Source organism: Anarhichas minor, unplaced genomic scaffold (assembly GCF_050575085.1).
Source record: "Anarhichas minor isolate MPS153535 unplaced genomic scaffold, ASM5057508v1 ptg000017l, whole genome shotgun sequence".
Classification (NCBI taxonomy): domain Eukaryota; kingdom Metazoa; phylum Chordata; class Actinopteri; order Perciformes; family Anarhichadidae; genus Anarhichas; species Anarhichas minor.
The window spans coordinates 18304938-18317340 of record NW_027466463.1 but is presented as its reverse complement, the minus strand read 5'-3'; the positions used below and the strand labels follow the sequence as shown (position 1 = coordinate 18317340).

Genomic DNA, 12403 nt, shown 5'->3' with positions numbered 1-12403 from the left:
TCATGAGACAAAGTGAAGAGGAGTGGATTGTCCTCTGACTCTGATGGTTGCCGATAATCAGTGATCACTTACCGTATTACTCGCCCTCTGGCCCGCGGCAAACACTGCAATTTCCAGTTCTTGTAATGACCAAAGTCCTGACGGGCTGTGAGGCTGCGGTCGCCTCTTCATGTCCCACCATTGATCGTTTCCCCTCCACACTCATCCCTGACATTCAGAGAATGTAGGGGGGACTCCCCTCCTCCCCCTCTGTCTCCCCCCGTTAACTGGGTTATGAGTCTGTGTCATGTTCCCTCTGCTTTTATTATAAAAGGGGAATAAGGGGGTTTGTGGTTCAGGCCAGCGTGGACATCCGAGGTTCACTGCTGCGCTGGTTTTTTTCAAAATGAGAAAATGAAATATTGGCTTTGCAGCTTCAACCCAATATCAGTGCAGCCCCCACATAGAGGGAGAGTGGGTGTGAAGGACTTGATTTCAGCAGTCACCACTAGGGCGCACCAGCCTCTCAGCTACTTTAGATCATTAACCGTTTCTGACATGCAGGGAGGCACCGTGGCTTTTTATTCTTTTACATCACACAGAATGATTTATGCTCTCTGCCAGGTCATCTAAAGAGTTGGTTTTTAAAGAGGAAACACGAACACAGACTGATTTTCTTTTATTTTGACCTGGGTAATATGTAGAGGATGCTCTGTGTGGGTGACAGGACTCGGCAGTGGCTGTTTGGAAGATTTCAGATCAAGCCAATCTGATTGTTTTTCTCTCTGCTCATTGAGGAGCCACCTTTGCTCCGTTTGTGTTTCCCCGGAAGCCTAATTTGATGTCTACACTTTCATCTGTGTGAATTTTTTAGATGATGAGTAGCCATGAGTAGCTTGATTAGTGACAGCAGTGCTGTCTCATTTGTACTATTCTTACTTAAGGTAGGGAGAGGTCTGCCTGCAGCATTGTCACACACGTCGTCACTTGGCTTGTTTTATTGTGCCGGTCAGGAGCTGCAGGTTGTGAAGGGTGCTTTTCTATTTTTAGATTGTAACTTAGGAAATTAGAAATCCTCTCTTTTTTAATATCCTGTCTGTCTCAGCTGATTATTTGCTGCATTTGAGCTTGATTTCTTTTGCCTCTGCATAATTTGTCCTCTTACACTTGTCACCTTCAGGGTTCATGTTTGCATGCATCACAGTGAGAGATATGATTTTTGATTAGCTCGTCACTGCGTTGATGCTTCCAGATTTATGTCTCTCTCACGCCTCCCGTTGTGTGATACATTGTAGTCTGTAGGAATCATTAAGTCTCGAGATGAAAGTGTGTGATTTTGTACAGCTCCGCTCTTAGAAATAACGGTGCTAACGATAACCGTAAAGGGTTCTTTGGCTTTCCTTTTAGAACCTTTTATAAAGGTTCCACCTGGAACCCTTTCAGAGGGCTCTACCTAGAAACCAACACAGAGGCTTATACCCAGAACCATCTGTGAAAGGCTCCACCCAGAACCCCCTATGAGAGGTTCTACAGAGAACCCCTCTATCTAGAACATTTCCACCTTCTAAGGGTGCTAACAAGAACCCACCCTGATTTCTATGAGTGTGGCCTCACAGGGCTGAAAACTGTCTATCATAAAAAGTGATTGGCCCTCTTACGTACTGTGTTCTTCTTCAGATCACATGTCGGTCCGTCTTTTCACAATTTGCATGAACGGGTTTGACTCTTAACAACAACATGCACACAATTCCTCGAGCACCCAGAGGTCCTTTTCAGTCCTCAAAGACCTGTGTCTTCTCTCAAGTGGCATTCGAGAGCCCGATCGTACCGGGTCTCAACCACGCCGGCTTTCTCACCCTTTAATTAATTCAACTCGGCGCCACTTCCTGCACAGCTTGACAGTACCAAGCTTGTGCGTGTGAGCTGTCGTCATAGGGCAGAACCTCTCCCATGCCAGAGATGGAAGAGGTGGGAGAAAGAGAGGTGGCAGATAGATGAGCGCAACACAGAGCAACCAGCAGCAGGTCTAAAGGCTGCAGCACTTTCGATCCTCTTCCCCCTCACCCTCTTCACCCCCCCCTAGGGGGCCTCCACCAACCGCAGTCCCTCTTGGCCCTCCTGTGGCAGAGTGGTGGTGTTGGTGAGGACTTCAGTTATTCAACCTCAAGGCTCTGATAGAATGAAAACGCTATGAAAGCTCTGACCTTTTTACAGAGTCATTGAGTTTCTGATTTAATCTCCTCCGCCTGCATGAAGACTCTCAAGGGGGCCGTCGGATGCTCGAGGGGTCAACTTGTGAAACAGACTGGTGAGTAAGGCAGGAGCCATACTGTACCGTGTCATCGCAGTGGACTCATTTTGGGTTTATTTGTCGTGGGATCGCCACCGACTGTAAAAACCAGTTACACAGTTTTACTGTTTATCGAAAACGTTAGAAGACGAAGGCATGCTTTATTAATCCCTCTGGGGGAAATTCAGTTTAGTAAATTCAAAAAGTAAGAAGACTGTAGTAAAACACAAGGGATGCTGGCTGATACAATATTGATGCTTGCATAATAATATACTGTCTGAGATTCTTTTCACATAAATGCATTAACATGAGCTAACACTTCACACGATATGTCAGAGCAAAGATACTATACAGTTAAAAAGATCAACTTTACTATCAAAGAAGACAGTAGATAATAGATGACACTCAATTATTAACAACAAATGTAAAATTCAAATTGTTTTAAAATCAAAGCTACGTATGATAGTCACGTATATTTGACCTGAATTATTCTCAGTTCAACACTGTGGTGAGATTGTGTTTGCCAAATTGAATATAGTTTTGCTCTTGAAGGTTCATTCTTGACTTTGGCAACAATAGTTTGACAGAAAATATGAACTAAAGGTTCACTGACTCGCTCTTCCTGGAGCTTTCAGTCATAGCGAACATTCTTGGGGGAAAGCTTTTAACGCCCGATTTATGTCCACTTATTATCATGTAACCAAAGTATTAGATTTAATGACAACTTCTTCCTCTGAGGAAGACCTTAAGAAGTGGTTTAAAGCTCCAGAAAAAGGTTGTGAGTGGACCTTGAGTATAGATTCTTTAGGTAAAGACTTATTAGCAGTGTATTTATGGTGTTTTATTGCTACTTTTACTTCAATAAAACATCTCAGTATCCGTTATCTCCTGCTGATGCATTGCTCAGACTTTAATTCTGAGCAAAAGCTTCATTCGTGAAAACTGAAGTCACGTTTAATGCAACTGAACTAACAATAATATTTATGTACTTTATTAAACCTCCCGGGGAAAGAGCCTTTTAATCCCCCTGCCTTCCAGAGAGGTCAGAAGGTCAGCCAGAGTTTCTCTGTTTAAAGTTCACTTTAACCAGAAACTTTTACTCAAATACTGTGAAACTTTGAGGTACTTTACCTGAGTATTTCAATTGTATGGTACTTTCTACTTCTACCTCTCTACATCTGAGAGTTATAGTTTCCTAAATTAAGATTTTTTTAAACAAATCATGTGATTAGATTATAAAATATGATCCATTTACTCTAAATGGACCATAATGTACGAAATGAACATCATGCTGTATTAAAGAAGACTTGAAACTAGAGATTGAGACCATAAACTCATGTTTACAATGTTTACTGAGGTAATAAATCAAGAGAGAAGTAGAGTCATTTTCTCATAGACTTCTATACAATCAGAGGAGTCGCCCCCTGATGGTCAGTAGAGAGAATGCAGCTTTAAGACACTTCTGTTGTGTTTACAAACTGTAACGAACAATTCCTGCCTTTTAAATATTGGGATTTTACACAATTACAATTTGTCAGTGGAAATGTTACATTTTTCCGATCCCTGATATTATGACTGTCGCCTGCTGTGCGCTCATGAAAACATATGTTGTCACCAGCAGAGTATGTTTCAGATATGCAACATTCCTCCATCGTCATGCATTCTTCACAGACCCCCGCCGCCGTGTTTACGTTGTCTATTTTCAGTCCGCCGTTATCTAAGACTACGAGCGGCGGTGAGTGCTCGTTCTCACGGTGATATCTCCGCGGCTGATTGTTATGAGTTGTAATCACTGATTGCTCATTTGTTCCTTAATAAACACCTCACTCAAGTGTCAGGCTCAGCAGAGACCTCGGCCCAGCTGATTGATTGGACTCGCTCCACTCCGAAACATTTAAAGGGTATTATTTCAACATCTTTCCCCAGATTACACTGCTTTCCCCTAATTAATGGCAGCAATCAATACAATTACTCAATCCCCATGGATTGCCACATGAAGGTGGACAATTGCATTTGGCCTTAAAACCTGAGATGCTTGATTTAATTACTCCAGCTATTTTTAAGTTCTCCCACTCTTGCTGCACTTATCACGGTAAGTAACATGGGTATATCTGAAATCTATTGTGTCTGTGGTGCTTACAGTGGTAGAGCGGTATGTGAATAAGTGGCACTGCACTCCAGCGAGCTAGCTTCTAAACGGTCGTGTGATGCGTGCATAACAATGCTCGGCGGCGGTGTGGATGGTCAGGATTAACAAGGCACACAGAGTGCAGGACTGCTGAGTCAGGTTTAAAGCTCATTGTGTGGGAGCTCTTAAAGGATCCACGTTTTACACAGTGACTCGTGATGAATGCTGCCTTTTCTGGGCCTGTGTCATTGTTTGGTGGTATTACGTGTCCAAGTAGAGATGACAGGATCACTTGTTGGCATGTGTTTCTGCACAGATACAATGGACTATAATAAGATTTCTATTCCACAGCTGAAACACGTATTCAGGCAAATTAATTTGGGATCAAAGGAGGGATCTGGGAAATGTAGGATATCATTAGAAGAAGTAGTGGATGAGGCAACATGTTTTTCCCAGTTCATCTTAATGGTTGTTGGTGTTAATGATGTCTAATAGGATAACATGATGAGGTGATGACATGGATGTAAACTGCAACTTTAATGGTTGACGGAGGCATAAAACGCGGTAATTCTAGTTTCTTTTATTATTCCAACACAAAATCATTCACTAGTTTCAGCCTCTGAATATGTGGGAGAAGTGTGAAGATTTGCTTCTTTATTTGGTGTTGTGTGATGTTAAACTCATCACGTCGTCCTCATGAGGAGATGGAGTTTCCCCAGTTGTCATGGAATTGGAGATTTTGTCTATTTTTACTGAACACTGTAAAGATTTATCTCAGTAGAGGTAGGAGTACTGCAGAAGTAGTATTAATACTACAGTGTAAAAAGTACTCTGTTGCAAATAAAAGTCTTGTATTCAAATTTGACCAAGTAAAGATTTATTGTCAGCAAAATATATCAAAAGTAGAAGCATTCATGATAAAGAATCACCCATTTAAGTGCTTATATTATTATTATATCTATTACTGGAATTTTATTTTTGATGCATCAAATTAGCAGCATTTTAATGTTGCAGCTCATTTTAATTCATAACAATGCTTGATTCATTTGTAAAATCTTTAAAAACCAGCTTGTAGGATTAAACACAACACACAAACACACAATAGTCTCTACATGTAAACAAAGACATGCATCTGTATGTTTCATAAGAACATCTGTACGAGTGGATTTCCTGGTTTCTGAGCACCTTAATGTGAAATCTGGACTCCATCACAAACCTGCAGCCGTGCCTTGAGCAGCTCATGATATCTCGTCCTCTCTGTGTATTTTTCAGAGGGCTGACATTTGGGACGTCTCAATCTCCCTCTGTCCCCGCCTCCTTTAGCCAGCCCGGCGTTTTGATACGGCGCCTGGTATCCTCTGAGAATTTCTGAAATGAACACCGACATTTGGGGCCTCTCAATCTCCACGCCTCCGCCTCGTTCTTCAATTATTGTCATTATTTCTTGCCTCGACCGTCCCGGCCACCACGGACCCTCCAAATAATTTGTTCCGCTGAAAGGAAATGTGACATTTTCGGCTCCACAGTCACAGGTGAAAAATAAAGAGTGGACGGTTAAGTGAAGAAAGGAGTAATTGAAATGGCAGTGTGATGCCCGCAGGAGCCGCACTAAAGAACCAGCTGGATTAAGTGCTGTGACAGAAGTTCTTGTCGTTCTGTCGTCAGCCGGTCATATCGTAGCATATCTACCTTTTCTTCATTAAGTGCAAACATCAGTTCTTTTACCGTAATGTGTCACTGTAAAGGTACTTGAGGGAATTAATTCATATCTGTTTTTGTCACTTGTTTTCCGTTTATTAAGCTCTGCTGAAGTGATTGTTAAAGGCTGGTGCAGAGTGGGAAAACAAAGAGCTGTTACATGATGGTACATGTTGCAGGATTTTCTAAAAGAGGGTTAATATGAGATGGTTTATTCCGCTCTTTTTATATCTGATATGGAGAAAGTCAAATATCGCAATATTTTGAACCAACTACCTCGATTAATGATCAGTAATGTGGATATAATGATTAAGTACTTACTTTACTGTAATGTTTCCTTTATAACCAGAAAAGAAGTCACTTATGCCATATTACCATATCCAAAAGCTAAGACAACATCTAGTCTCATATCACTACATCGATATTATATTGATATATTGTCCAGCTCTTGTGTCTGTACAGTAAATATGAATCGACGAATTGTAGCCAGTTAGCTTAGCTTAGCATCAAGACTGGAAATGAGAGGAAGTAGCTAGCCTGGCTTTGTCCAATGCCAAAAAATAAAATCAGCCTCTAAAGCTATGATTAAAGTATAGATGTGCAGATTAAACACACAAGATATACTGTAACGTGGGTAATAGTGAGATCCAGAGGTGAGGTGGGTTTTGGTTTAGTATAGTTGGCAACAAAGTCTAAATGTGTCCTGATGCTGCTGTTTCTCACACACACTTATGCAACCTCCTCGTGCTCATTTTAATCATAATAGTGTCTTTCGTCAGTTGAAGCCTGGCATGTGATCAACCACCCCCACTTGTCACATCTCACTGGAATATGTTGCATCTTGTTGACAATATGCGACCAGCCTACAATAGACATCGCTTGTAAGTCATTTTTTAAAATAAACAATCATCCAGAGGATGACCTGTTACTGTAGCCCGTCTGTAAGGCTTTTTTAGGTAACGTGCTGCAAACGCTGGTTGGACGTGTCACCCCGGGGGAAATAAGTGTGACTGGAGGAGATTAATAACAGCGGGCTTACAGCCTGACGGATATGAACCCCTTAACAAAAGCAAAGCCGGTACACAATAAACTCTCGGCCCTTGTGGGGGTTTGAACCTCCTTTTCAAATCGCCGTAAAACATGGCCGCAGCTGTACAAATACAGTCTGAAGGGTAAAACAAGGACACGCAGGGATGAGCCCAAGAGGAAGACGGAGAATTGAAACCCGTGTTCCTCTCAAATAGTACCGCTCCTCTTTTGTGTCCCCAAAGCTGCGTCCACGCACGGCGAAAACTGTCCCTTTAATAGCACCCTCCCTCCATCCTTTTTTGTTTTTTTTATCCCATTTCCTTGCCTCCCTCTATACCCACCCTTCTCCTCCCCCTCCTTTTTTTTGCTCTGCGGTTGCCTTGACAACAGCAGCACTGCACCATTCATCTGTTGGAGACCTGAGCTCCTGTTCCTATAGTGAGCTCCTCTCACGTCTATACATAACACGCTAAGCGCTAATGCGGGCTCCTCGCGCGCGGGGGGGAAAGCTCCCTATGCTGTTTTTGTTATTGTGAATTTTCTTCTTTTTTTTAAATTTCTTTTGTCGCGGCGAAAGGTTCTGGTCACCTGTCAGCTTCTCGGTACTACTTCCATCATAAAAGGTGTCACCTCTGTGTCCCCCGGTGACACAGTGACTGCTGCGTTTTCTTCCTTCCTCCTTCCCTTTTCCTCCCTCCCCTTCCTCTCTCCTGCTCCTCCTCTCGCTCCTCCCGTCACTGCCACATCTCGCCCGGCTCTGTATCATTTACTGCGACTGCACTGAGCCGGCAGCATCAGCACTGAAACCTGTGGAGATCTCCTCCGAAAAAAGGAAACAAGAGGGAAGAAAGAGAGGAGGGCGAGAGAGAGAGAGAGCTTCCGTTTCTTCCGCATTTATCCTCTCCTGCTCGGCTGCAGGTGTTTGGGTTTTTTCTTCTTTCGTCCGTCCCCCCCCCCCCCCCCGTTTTCCCTTTTTCTTTTCTTTTGTTGCTTATTTTTGATGAGCTGGTCGTCGCTCAGGGAGCAAGGACTGCTCGTGTCGCTGGAGGGAGAGGGAGGGGAGCTGGTGCCGTACTCCAGCCTTCAGGAATGCGAGATCTGGTTTGAGAATGGTGAGCGGCCGCCACACCCTCTTGTTTGCTTGTTTCATTCCTCCATCTGAGTCCGCCACCCCCCCCCCCCCCCCATTTCACCTGCTGCTCCACCTTTGCCTCGGCCCAGGTCTGTCTGCGCCCACAGCTGGGAGCCGGCTGGTGTGTGTCGGTCGCCGGTTCGAGTGACGCCTGTGCAGACATCGGGGCTGATGGGAGGAGCGCAGGAAAGTAATTTCTCTCCGTGATGCATTTGTCAAAGGGGGCTGCACTCTAATGACAACGTAGGCTCGAGGACCTGTGAATCAACCAGAGTGCGATAAGTGTTTTTTTTTTTCGTGGTGAGCTGCTCGGTTTCATGCGTCAGCGTGGGTGAGCATTCAATTGTCTTTGAGTGTGTGTGTGTGTGTGTCTGTTGGACTGTGCATGTCTAAGCACAAGCTGTGGGCGGCTAATGGTGCTTGTTCTTGTTGTTGTGTGTCTCACTTTTCCTTCCAGAGCACAGCGTCATATGTGGCGAAACGGTTGCGTACATGGGTCGAAGTTGGTGGGGGAGTAGTTTCCCCTCCCCTCGCCATGCAGTCGGCAGCTTGTTGTTGTGTCTCCGCATCATGTGCCGGGGAAGTGGGTTCCTCCTTCCAGTCCCAGTTGCGGCGGGCCTCCCGCCTCCCTGCCGCGTCCCAGGGGACGGCTAGCTGGTGTGTGAACAGAACAAAATGTCTCAATAATAATGTCTGCCAGAAAAACACAAGCACCTCATCAGCAGCTGCTATTGCTGGTCTCAGGTGAACGGTTTTTGATGAGGCGCCCGCAGCCAGTTTTCACACCACTTAGTATCGGCACCTGGAGAGTGCTTTGATGAGCTCACCTTGTCAGCTGTCATTCAGGATGCGTCGGGCAGGCAATGACACTAAGAAACTTCAATTTCAGGGCGGATGAATTGGCCATGTTAAGAGTGTCCAAGGTGGGGAGAACGTTTCCCGGCTTTTAAGATCCCTCGTGGGGTTATTTGACTCCGATGGAGCAGCGTGAACGAGGTCTCATCCACGGTGATAAACGACATCCCTTCATGGTTATGACACAAGGATTTCGGTGTTATTTCTCTCCATCTTTAGACGTTTTAGCTGAGGGATCATTGTCTGACAAGAAGTTGTTATTCAAAGAAACTGAAAAGAGAGCAATTCACCCGGCACAGAAACATAGAGGTACTTCAAGGCCTGTTATAGAGCTTGCAATAGACTCAGTACATTCTGAGAATACCAAGTGTAAATGTTTACCACAGTATAGCTCCATTGATGTGGATGTTATTCTCATCTCTGTTTCCTCTGGAGCCCTTCATGTGTCTTGTAGGTGTATGTCAGTATTTGTTCTCACACGTATTCACAGGAAAAGTCGGTTAAACCCGGCTTTTGTGTTGCCCGGGCTTCTCAGCTGATGTGCCCCACTTTCCTGAAAATCAGCCAAATTAAGCCTCCCGCCCTCTGCAGTGGATCAGAGTGATATTGATTTATATAATTGCTCAATTTCCCTCCCTTGCCACCTCTTGAGCGTGTGTCAGACAAATGGCTTGTGAGCCTGAGACAAGTTATGAAATAAATATGACAGACTTCCGAAAAAGCCAGCCTACTTTGGTCAGTTTTTAGGCACACAGTGTATGAAATGCAGCTCTAGCTGGACTCATATTCAATGCGCTGAAAATTACTGTGATGTTAATTTGCTAACCAGTGGATTATAGGCTATATTCACAGTTTAGTGACATTGTGGTATCTGGATTTCTGATGCAGCTGCCGGCCTTTTTCACCACTCGATCCTGATTACAAGCAGCCTGCTGAGTGGCTCTATTGGCGGTTGGGGGGGGGGGGAGAGCTATTAATCAAGCATTGGACACCACTGTCCTTTAAAATCCCTCACTTTGTTTCTTGGTGCAAAAGGTTAGAAGATGAATTGAATTAGTAGGAAACTAGTTGGAGGGTGTCGTGTTCTGCCAGAGCGCTGCAGGAATGAGTCCTAAAACACGGAAGTGAGGTAGCATTTATGCACTTCTGGTTCCCTCGTCTCAATGTTCATGGATGTTTTTCGTTGCCCGAAATGAAGTCTGTGTTTAACACAAGCTTATAAGAGGTTTTATCGTTTTGTTCTACGATATAAAATACGGCAGTAAAGACCTCTCTCTTGACTTTTGAAGCTTTTACGTGTCTTAAATGAAACCACCAGTCAGCCCGCTAACTAGTCCGTCTTCAGATGAGTGAAGGTGACGTTAAGTCAGTCGTTTATAGCTTATTTTCTGCAATAATCCCAAATCCAGTGAAAACATCCCATTGGCTTTTTTGGTTGAGGGAACCAGTGCGATGCTAACATCCCTGCAGCGCTCTGTTGTCTCCGGGCAATCAGGTGACCCAGCATCTCTCGCCCTCATCTTTTCTTTCACCACAAATGTCTCCTAGTTCTATTTCCTTTACAGAAGTTGGATGAGTCATCAACAGAGCCATGTATTGCCAACTCTGTTACAACTCCCTGTGATCTAGAATTACAATCTTTTATTACGGTGAGAAGGGACACAGTTAGTGCCGCCATGAGCAAAATGAAGTCATCCTCTTGTGTTCGTGATCCCCCTCCGACCATGCTCTTTAAAGTCAGCTTCCAGAGTCTACGCCAGGTAACAACCTGCAATTAGAAATCTTCCCCCAAAGCTGTTTAAACAGCCACCATATACCCTCCGCTCAAGAAATGCAACCCAGACAGTGCCGACCTCAGCAATTACAGGCCCATCTGTAATCTCCCTTTCTTCGGTAAACTTCTGAAGAAAACTGTTGCAACTTAAAAAAAATAATTACTGTAACGATAATAATGATATTGTGTCGTGAACTGAATATTTTACCCTTATTTGACATAAATAGAATGTAAATCTGTGAATTTGCTTATAAATCCGCCCATAAGATTCAAAGCTTTCCAAAATATGTTTAGTTCAACTCAGATCTTCAGTCTTGGTCTGCTTGTTAAAACCTGCCTCAGTCAGTTTTCTGTAAAATATATGAGACTCATTTTGTGAAGCAATGTTAATCAGCTCCCAGTTTAAAAACAGATAATCCTAAAACTGGCATTTAGTTTAGTTTTGGTTAATCTCTTGGATTTCTTTCTAAAATGAGTATTTGGTTTCATATGTTCATTCGTAACTGTGAGACTTTGTTTTACAGGAAAGTGACTCCAAAACTATTGTTATTCAAAGTTAAAATCAGTTTATTTTCTGTAGATATTTAGATCAACACTGGGTGGACCTTTGATTAGCCTTGTAGGCTTTTGGCCTCTCATGCATACTCTATTATTTATGCTGCTTTTTTGATGTTCGTCCTTGTGTGCTGTTGAATAAATCAAATCAATACAGGAACTGAGAATCATTGTTGGTGCTAACAAAGTGTCTCAGTGTTTGACACCTTTAATAATCACAATTTGAATGACAGTCTTGAGAAATGGGTGAGTGTCTGAGGAAGTGTACTGGTCTAGTTTCCTTATTGAAGATGGCGTTCCTCACGGAACCTTTCTTAGTCCTTTTCTGTTTTCTTTATACACGATCCCACCTGGTAACATGATCACAATGTTATTTACCACTTTCAAATGGTCCCAATGCTCTGAGCACATCAATGCATGGAGGACCCAGTAGAGCGAGATGAGTCCGTCTGGCCAAACAGATTAAAACGCATTCAGAAATCAGACTGATTTCAATCTTAAATCCCAAAATCATCTCAGAAGCAAAGCTAAATACCTTTTGCTGTGCCTAGAATTTTAACAAATGCTTAAAGAAGAGATCATATTACCTCGCTGCTGCTACGCAGGCTAAACACATTTTAAAGCTCTTTTACTTGTTTTGTGAAGCTCTAAATTACCTGCAACCTCCTTTATATCAAATATCAACAGACACTGAAGTCCTTCATTGTCTTCTTTCGTAGACATTCACATTTTTTCAGACTGCCTTTTGTGAAATACCTTGCCTCTTGATCTTAGAATAGCAAACTTTTTTTCTTGAATACCAAGACCCATTATTATTATTCTGGCTTTTAATTCTCCAGGCCTTTCATGTTTCTCCCCTTTGGTTTTGCTCTTTAATTCCCAGTGTTTAATGCATTTCTGTTCACATATTTAGCTGTTTTATTTACACAAAACATTGCATTGTTACTGATACTTTCATTTAGC

The 12403-nt window shown here is 43.2% G+C and overlaps 1 protein-coding gene across 1 annotated transcript in view; it reads left to right on the top strand.

The window, feature by feature from the left end:
* Nucleotides 1-12403, top strand: part of tanc2b (tetratricopeptide repeat, ankyrin repeat and coiled-coil containing 2b) — a 92295-nt gene that overhangs the window by 29767 nt on the left and 50125 nt on the right. The gene's annotated exons all lie outside the window — the stretch shown is intronic.